The sequence below is a fragment of the Macaca nemestrina genome, chromosome Y (assembly GCF_043159975.1).
Source record: "Macaca nemestrina isolate mMacNem1 chromosome Y, mMacNem.hap1, whole genome shotgun sequence".
NCBI classification, from domain to species: domain Eukaryota; kingdom Metazoa; phylum Chordata; class Mammalia; order Primates; family Cercopithecidae; genus Macaca; species Macaca nemestrina.
The window spans coordinates 8,932,511-8,941,083 of NC_092146.1; the positions used below are offsets into that span (position 1 = coordinate 8,932,511).

An 8,573-nucleotide genomic window follows, 5' to 3' on the forward strand; every position below is an offset into this window, starting at 1 on the left:
AGCTGTGGGCAGTTATGGACCATGGACCCTGACAGGTTTCTTGGTAGGAGCAAATGAGGGGCCAACGGGTACTGAAACCAGAGAGATTTATTGTTGACTTGTAATCTCTGCAGATGTAGAATGCCAGTGACTGGCATGTACTCCCTTGATAAAAATGCACCTCTAGCTTGGTGCAGTGCCTTTGTCTGTAATCCCAGCACTGAAAGGCTGGGGAGGGGAGGATCTCTTGAGCCCATGAGTTTGAGACCAGCCTGGGCAGCATGGAGAGCCCCATCTATACAGGAAAAAAAAAAAAAAGGATGCACCTCTAATTCTGTAACCCAGCAACTCCTGGAAGATCACTGCTCTGAGGCTGTGATTCTCATGTCTTTGTAGGCCAATGATGGAGGGTTGGGGCAGGCCCATTCTCATGTCTCAGTAGAGGCCAACAATGTACAGAAGATGGAGGGTTGGGGAAGACCCAGGCAGCCCCTCCTTCAGGACAAGGGCGAAAGTCCTGGAATTCTTTTTGTTTGTTTGTTTGTTTGTTTTTAACAAGGTCTCAGTCTGTCACCCAGGCTGGAGTGCAGTGGCACAATCTCAGCTCACTGCAGCCTTGACCTCCCAGAATCAGGTGATTCTCCCAACTCAGCCTCCTGAGTAGCTGGGACTACAGATGTGTGCCATCACATGCAGCTAAGTTTTTTTGTATTTTTAGTAGAGTCGAGTTTTGTTTTTGTTTTTTTTCTTTTTCTTTTTGGGATGGAATCTTGCTATGTCACCCTGGCTAGAGTGCAGTGGTACAATGTTGACCCTCTGCAACCTCTGCCTCCTGGGTTCAAGCGATTCTCCTGCCTTAGCCTCTTGAGTAGCTGGGATTACAGGGACACACCACTATGTTTGGCTAATTTTTGTATTTTTTCAGTAGAGATGGGGTTTCACCATGTTGGCCAGGCTGGTCTCGAACTCCTGACATTGTGATCCACCCACCTTACCCTCCCAAAATGCTGGGATTACAGGCTTGGGCCACCCGCTCCTGGCCTGAGATTTGCTTTTTTACTGCTAGACTGATCTTGCCTTGCTGATTTAAACTGATCACTTACTTTTGAAAACAAAATATACTAAAAATAGAAAAACCTGAATGTTGTTATTGTCACAAGGCTAGCTAGATCACTAGATATCTCCAGCATTTGCACACTCTCTCAATCTGACCATTTGGGAAGCCTTCATGAAAGAGCATAGTAAGCAAGAATGAGACAAGAGGACCCATTTCCACAACGATTTTAATCTGTGCATCTGTCCCAGACATAGGGATTCCTCGTATCATCTTGGAAACATTGCCAATGGTAGTTCTGACTTGGAAACATGTGTCTGTCACGTGACACTCTCTAAGCCTGTGCCTGCCTCTATTTCTTCTGGTAGTGCTCTGTACTCTGTGGGAATGACAGCAGTGGGGCTGTCCACCACGCCAGACCTGTCTTTTTTTCGTTTTTGAGACAGAGTCTCATTCTGTCGCCTAGGCTGGACAAATCTGCATTTTTTGATGATCAGCAAAGACTTTTTTCCCCTTTACTTCCAACTAGCTAAGAAGCTGGGAAATTTTAAAGGTTGCCTTTAAAAGAACAACCTTAGACTGGGCACAGTGGGTCACACCTGTAATCTCAGCACTTTGGGAGGCCAAGGTGGGTAGATCAACTGAGGTCAGGCATTCAAGACCAGCCTGACCAACATGGAGAAACCCCGTCTCTACTAAAAATACAAAAATTAGCCAGGCGTGGTGGCACATGGCTGTAATCCCAGCTACTCAGGAGACTGAGGCAAGAGAATCTCTTGAACCCAGGAGGTGGAGGTTGCGGTGAACCAGGATCGTACCACTGCACTCCAGCCTGGGTGACAGACCGAGAATCCATCTCAAAAAAAAAAAAAAAAAAAAAAAAGAATGCTGGGTGTAGGTACCTCACATCTGTAATCCCAGCATTTTGGGAGGCCAATTTGGGTGGATCACCTGAGGTCAGGAGTTCAAGACCAGCCTGGCCAACATCATGAAACCCTGTCTCTACTAAAAATACAAAAATTAGCTGGGGATGATGGTGTGTGACTGTTATTCCAGCTACTCGAGAGGCGGAGACAGGAGAATTGCTTGAAACCAGCAAGCAGAGGTTGCAGTGAGCTGAGATCATGCCACTGCACTCCAGCTTGTACAACAGAGCAAGACACTGTCTCAAACAAGCAAACAAACAAATAAACAAACAAACGTCAATACACTTTAGAAACCTTCTCTTGTTGTTAGGGCATTTATTATGGAGTGTACATCTTCTCTTATGGCATCCCCTCCCTTCAGGTTTGGGCCTGGGGAGTTGGTTCACCAGCAGTGAGGAGGCAGGGCCCACAGTGTCCCACCTTGTTTCCACTTAGGCCTGGTGGTGGCGCCTGTGGTCCCAGGTACTCAGGAGGCTGAGGTGGGAGGATCGCTTGAACCCCGAAGGTCAAGGTTGCAGTGAGCTGAGATACTGCCACTGTGCTCCAGCTTGGGTGACAGAGTGAGAACTTATCTCAAAAAAAAAAAAAAAAAAAAAAACAACAACAACAACAAAAAAACATGGTTTTTGCAAAAGCTGTTGAATTAGTTTGTGTGGAAGGTTTTTTGTTTTTTGTTTTTTGTTTTTTTTTTGACAGGGTCTCACTGTCACCCAGGCTGGAGTGCAGTGGTGTGATCTTGGCTCACTTCAGGGTCAACTTTCTAGGCTCAGGTGATTCTCCTATCTTAGCTTCCTAAGTATGGGATTACAGTAGGCGTGCACCACCAAGCCCGGCTAATTTATGGATAATTTTTTTTTCTAGTTTTTGAGTTGGAGTTTTGCTCTCATTGCCTAGGCTGGAGTACAATGTCATAATCTCAGCTCACTGCAACCTCTGCCTCATGGGTTCAAGCGATTCTCTTGCCTCAGCCTCCCTAGTAGGTGGGATTACAGGCTCCTGCCACTGCACCCTGCTAATTTTTGTAGTTTTACTGCACCCTGCTAATTTTTGTAGTTTTAGTAGAGACGGGGTTTCACAATGTTGGCCAGACTGGTCTCAAACTCCTGATTACATGTCATGGTTGGTGGTGACCTCTACCATGTCCCATGGGGACACTAAGCAGGTGCTGGTGCCTGTTCAACCAGTAGCACAAGATTCATGCACATGGTTCAGCTAAGTGGAGGCTGCTAAGCCCCATGCCTATTGTGCCATTAGATGTTCTGGGCCCTTGATCCCTTGCAGAGCTCTGTGCTTTTCCAGAACCACGTAAACCCCATAGCCAGTTGGTGGCAGTGCATGAGCTGCCTTTCATGTGTGTCACAAACACCCCTCTGTGGTCCTGGTGCAGTGGGTCATGCATGTAGTCCTAGCACCTGGGGGCGCTAAGGCAGAGGGAGTGCTTGAGCCCAGGAGTAGGAGATCAGCCTGGGAAACAGTGAGATGCTGTTTCCACAAAAAAAATTTTTATTTAATTAATTTATTTATTTTTTGAGACAGCATCTCACTTTGTCACTGAAGCTGTAGTGCAGTCGCACAATCTCAGCTCACTGCAACCTCCATCTTCCCAGTTCAAGTGATTCTCCTGCCTCAGCCTCCCAAGTGGCTGGGATCACAGGCTTTGTATTTTTAGTAGAGACGGGGTTTCTCCATGTTGGCCATGCTGATCTCGAACTCATAACCTCAGGCTATCTACCCACCTCAGCCTCCCAAAATGTCGGGATTACAGGTATGAGCCACCGGGCCTGACTTGCAAAAAATTTTTTAAAGTAGCTGGATGTGGTGCCACATGCCTGTATAGTCCCAGGTACAGCTACTTAAGAGGCTGAGGTGAGAGGATGGCTTGAGCCCAGGAGTTTGAGGCTGCAATGAGCTATCATGGCACCCACTGCACGCCAACCTGTGTGACCTAACGAAACCTTACCTCTAAAATAAAAAAAAAGATTCTGACACCCCAAGTGGTTAGTGTCACATTGTCTACTGCTGTCCAGATGCAGAGCACTTCCTGCAGCTTGGCACCAGGGTCCCAAAGGGCACACTGCTGCTCAGCAACCCCCAGCTGTGGGAAGATGCTGTTGGCCAAGACAGTAGCCAGAGAGGCTCAGGTGCCTTTCCTGGCATTGGCCGGCCCAGAGTTCACGGAGGTCACTGGAGGTAGGTGCTGTGGTTGGGGGCTGTAAGTGGGTTTGGCTGACCACTTGACTCTTTTCACACGTCCTTCCTCTGGCAGCTGGACTGAAATGGAAACAGGTGGGTGGGGGAGTAGAGAAAGAAAGCAAGATCTGGGTTAGAATAGGTATTTTGTCTGTGGAGCACATAATGTTTGCTTCGAAGCCACTCTCACTTGTGGCCTGGGGGCCAGAAAGTTGCATGTGAGCCCTGAGTGGTTGCCAGGGGCCCCAGGGAGCAGCTGCCATGTGTCTATTTGCAGGGAACGGGGCTGGTAGCTTGTCCTTGGTGTAAAACTTTGGCCTGGGCACAGGAAGAGGCTTTGTTTTTTATTATCTGTCCATTTCCTGGTTCTCTCTGTGTCCCCAAAGGCCTTGGCACTGCCTGTGTGTGGAACCTCTTCAAGGAAGCCCGAGCCCCCTGCGTCGTCTACATTGATGAAATCGACGCAATGGGCAATAAGCACTCCACCTCCCTGTCCGGCTTCTCCGACATGGAGGAGAAGCAGACACTTAACCATCTTCTGGTAGAAATGGACGGTCAGTGTCTGCTTGCCTCGCATCCCCATTGCACCATCAGAGAAGGTTTTCTGATGTCTTTCAGAAGAGTCATTTTCTAGATGGATTAAAACTGCTTATATTTATTGCTCCAGCATCTTAAACTAATGCTTGTGAGACATGATTTTTCTTCAGTCCGTGTATCTGTTGCCCCTGCACCTGCAGGGTGAGAGATGATATGAGAGCACGGCACTCCTTTCTAGCAGTTAATAACTAGAGAACAGTTGGTGGAAGAACTATCATCATCATGCTGCACTCAAGAAACATAGCTTTTAGGAGGAGTGTGGTGCTCACGCCTGTAATCCCAGCGCTTTGAGATGCCAAGGCAGACAGATCACTTGAGGTCAGGAGTTCAAGACCAGCCTGACCAACATGGTGAAACCCCATCTCTACTAAAAATACAAAAATTAGCTGGGCATGGTGGCTGGCACCTGTAATCCCAGCTACTGGGAAGGCTGAGGCAAGAGAATCACTTGAACCTGGGAGGCAGAGGTTGTGGTGAGCTGAGATTGTACAACTGCACTCCGCCTGAGTGACAGAGCAAGACTCCATCTCAAGGAAAAAAAAAAAAAGATAAAAGAAAAAAATACAGCTTTTAGACCCAGCACAGTGGCTCATACCTGTAATCTAGCACTTTGGGAGGCCAAGGTGGACAGATCACCAGAGGTCAGGATTTCATGATGAGCCTGGCCAACATGGTAAAACCTCATCTCTACAAAAATACAAAAACCAGATGGGCATGATGGCGGGTGCCTGTAATCCCAGCTACTCTGGAGAATCCATCTCAAACAAATGAACAAACAACAACAACAACAACAAAACAGCTTTTAATTTAAAAAAGTCAAGGCAACAGTAAAAAAAAAAAGTAGGAATAGAAGTGGTATATCAGATGTAACTTTTTTTGTGTGAGACTGAGTCTCTTGTTGCCAGGCAGTGGCACGATCTCAGCTCACTGCAACCTCCACTTCCTGGGTTCAAGCAATTCTCCTGCTTCAGCCTTCCGAGTAGTTGGGATTACAGACACATGCCACCACACCTGTCTAATTTTTGTATTTTTCGTAGAGACAGTGTTTCACCATGTTGGCCACGGTGGTCTCGAACTCCTGACCTGAGGCGATCCACCTGCCTTAGCCTCCCAAAGTGTTGAGATTACAGGCGTGAGCCACAAAGCCCAGTCTTCTTTTACATTATTACTGTTTTTTAGGGGCTTTCCAGCAAAACCCAGAAAGCCTGCTAGACAGATTCTGGAAGAGCTGTGCCACTTATGTTTTTAGGTCTGTAATGAGTGTGTCTGCCTATGCCACCACATCTCTCTGTGCCCCCTGGAGAGGGTGTACACTGGTTAGAGGGCCTTGAGCAAAAGAGTATCAGGGCACTGCACTGTGGTGATGGAAGCACCCCATATGTGACCCCTTGAAAATGACTTCTGGTCTGGCTTTGACTTTTTTTTTTTTTAAAAGGGAGCTGACCCAAGAAAGGTGACATGGAATTATTTTTCTTCTGAGCTACTTTTGCGATATATTTTTTTATGTGGATTTTGTTGTGATAAAATATACAGATAGCCCAGCTTGATGGTGCATGCCTATGTCCCCAGCTGTTTGGGAGACTGAGGCAGAAGGAGTGCTGGAGCCCGAGCTAGGGAGTATACTGTGATGGTCTTGCCTGTGAACAGCCTCTGAACTACAGCATGGGTAACACAGAGAGACCCTGTCTCTAAAAAACAATTAAAAAATACATTCACATAAAATTTACCATTTTAATCATTCTGAAGCTCATTGTCATTAAGTACATTTGCATTATTGAGTAACCACCACCATCATGTGTCTCCAGAACTTTCAATCCAAACAGAAAACCTGTCCCCATTCAACCCTCCCCATTCTCCATCCCCAGCCCCTTGCAATGTGTGTCCTGCTATCCGCCTCTGAGTTTGACTGCTGTAGGGACCTCACAGAAGTGGAGTCCTACGTTGTATGTCCCTTGCTGTCTGCCTTCTGTCACACACATAACATCTTCAGGGGCCATCTGTGCTGGGCACGCATCAGGATTTCCTTTCTCTTTGAGGCTGAATGATGCTGCCTTGTATGTAGGGGCCGCGTCTTGTTTATTCACCCGTCGGTGGACACGTGGGTTGTTGTGAATCAGGCTGCATTTACATGAGTACAAGCATCTTTTCAAGTATCTGCTTTATAAGATTTAGTTTTAATTGTAATCAGAATTTTAGGTGTTGTAGATGAGGGAGAATTTTTTCCCCACGGGTTCTGGCTCCAAAAAAACCAACCATTCACTTGCCATTTTCTTTGTTGCCTGTGACTTGCTGCTTGGAGTCGTGTGTCTTAGCGCATGCACAGTCCAGTTTTGACGGTACTCAGCTAAGGGTGGAACTTGCTTCACCTCTCATTGTGAAATAATTTCAGACTTACAAAAGCGTTGCCATGGTAGTCAGAGTGTTCTTTGATGCTTTCCTGCACGCTCCCTGAAAGCTTACTATGATGTACATGGTCTGCTGGTTCGGACCAGGCCACACTGTTCGTGACTGCCTCACAGACCCTTCCATCCACTTTCGCCCCCTGACGTGGATGTTCAGTCTTCTTGGCCTCTTCCCATCCAGTGTCATTTCTTGGTTTCATTTTCTGAGACTGGGTCTTGCTGTGTTGCCCAGGTTGGTCTTGAACTCCCTGGCTCAACCAACCCTCCTGCCTCAGTCTCCTGAGTAGCTGGAATTGCAGGCAGGCTCCACTATTTCTCAGTGTTTGTCTTTGGTGACTGTGACACTTGGTATAGTCCAGTGACATTCAGAAATGTCCTCTCTGGAACTGTGACATGTCCTCAGGGTCAGGTTGAGCAGTGCATTTGGCTGGATCGGTGCAGCAGTGCGGTGGTGCACCTTGCAGTTTACAGCGTCACTGCACCTGTTGCTGGTGGTGGACTCTGCTGAGGGCTTTGGCCCTGTGCATGCACCTCTTCTGGGTGCCCCATGTTCCCTGTGCTGGTGCCCGTCTCGTCTGGGTGCCCAGTGTTCCTGTCTCCTTCTGGGCTGCTGGAAGTCAGATGGACTGATGCCCACAAAAGTGCTCTGTAGGCTCTTTACGATCCTAGGGTAGAAGATGAAAGTGAGATTCCCCACAGTTTCCAGGACACAGCAGCATGGCTGCAGTGTTTGCAAAGAATGTGTCACACCTCTCCTGCTATTGGTGCCCTGTGTCTCCAGTCTGAACAACACACTTGTTCAGGAACCAACGCATGAGCAACTGAGACCTGAACAGCTGCCTTTGGCACACAGAGCAAGTGGTCCTGGGAGTATTCAGAGAACAGAGTGTCTTCAGACATTTGAGGTGAGCAGTTCAGATTCTATGATGTCTGAGGTGTCACTGAGGAGAGACATCTCCTCAGAGATGGGTTCTCAGGGGATCCAGGGACCCCACCGCCTCTGCTGGGGGAGCTAGCTTTGCACCTCAAGCAGAGATCAGCATGCCTTTTAGATGACTCTGGAGCCCTCAGGCTCGCTACATTGCTTCTCTGTGGAGTATCTTTATGTGGCCTGTTTGGTGCTGTGAGGCCTTCAGTGTGGCTCTGATGGTTGCTTCTGGAGGCTGCTCAAGGATGGGTGGGTGCTTTGAGTTTTGAAGAAATTTGCAGGACACCTTGGGTTCTGGCCAGAGAGTCTTAGGACTCTACAGGTTGGGCGAGGTGGGTGGCTGCACCGTGCTGACTGCATGGCATGAACACTGAAGTCTTCGTCCTGTGATTCTGCAGCCTTCTCTGTGTTGACAAGGTGCCCTCCCAGGGGACCATGAGGAAGCTCAGAGGAGAGACCCTGCCTGCTTCTGTCTCACGGAGCCCACAGGACCACGG

At 48.0% G+C, this 8,573-nt stretch overlaps 1 non-coding gene across 1 annotated transcript; it reads right to left on the reverse strand.

Moving 5' to 3' along the window:
* Positions 1-5,923: 5,923 nt before the first annotated feature.
* Positions 5,924-5,985, reverse strand: LOC139361013 (U7 small nuclear RNA). Its single transcript, XR_011618586.1, has one exon. It is a non-coding gene; the product is annotated as a U7 small nuclear RNA (small nuclear RNA).
* Positions 5,986-8,573: the final 2,588 nt, after the last annotated feature.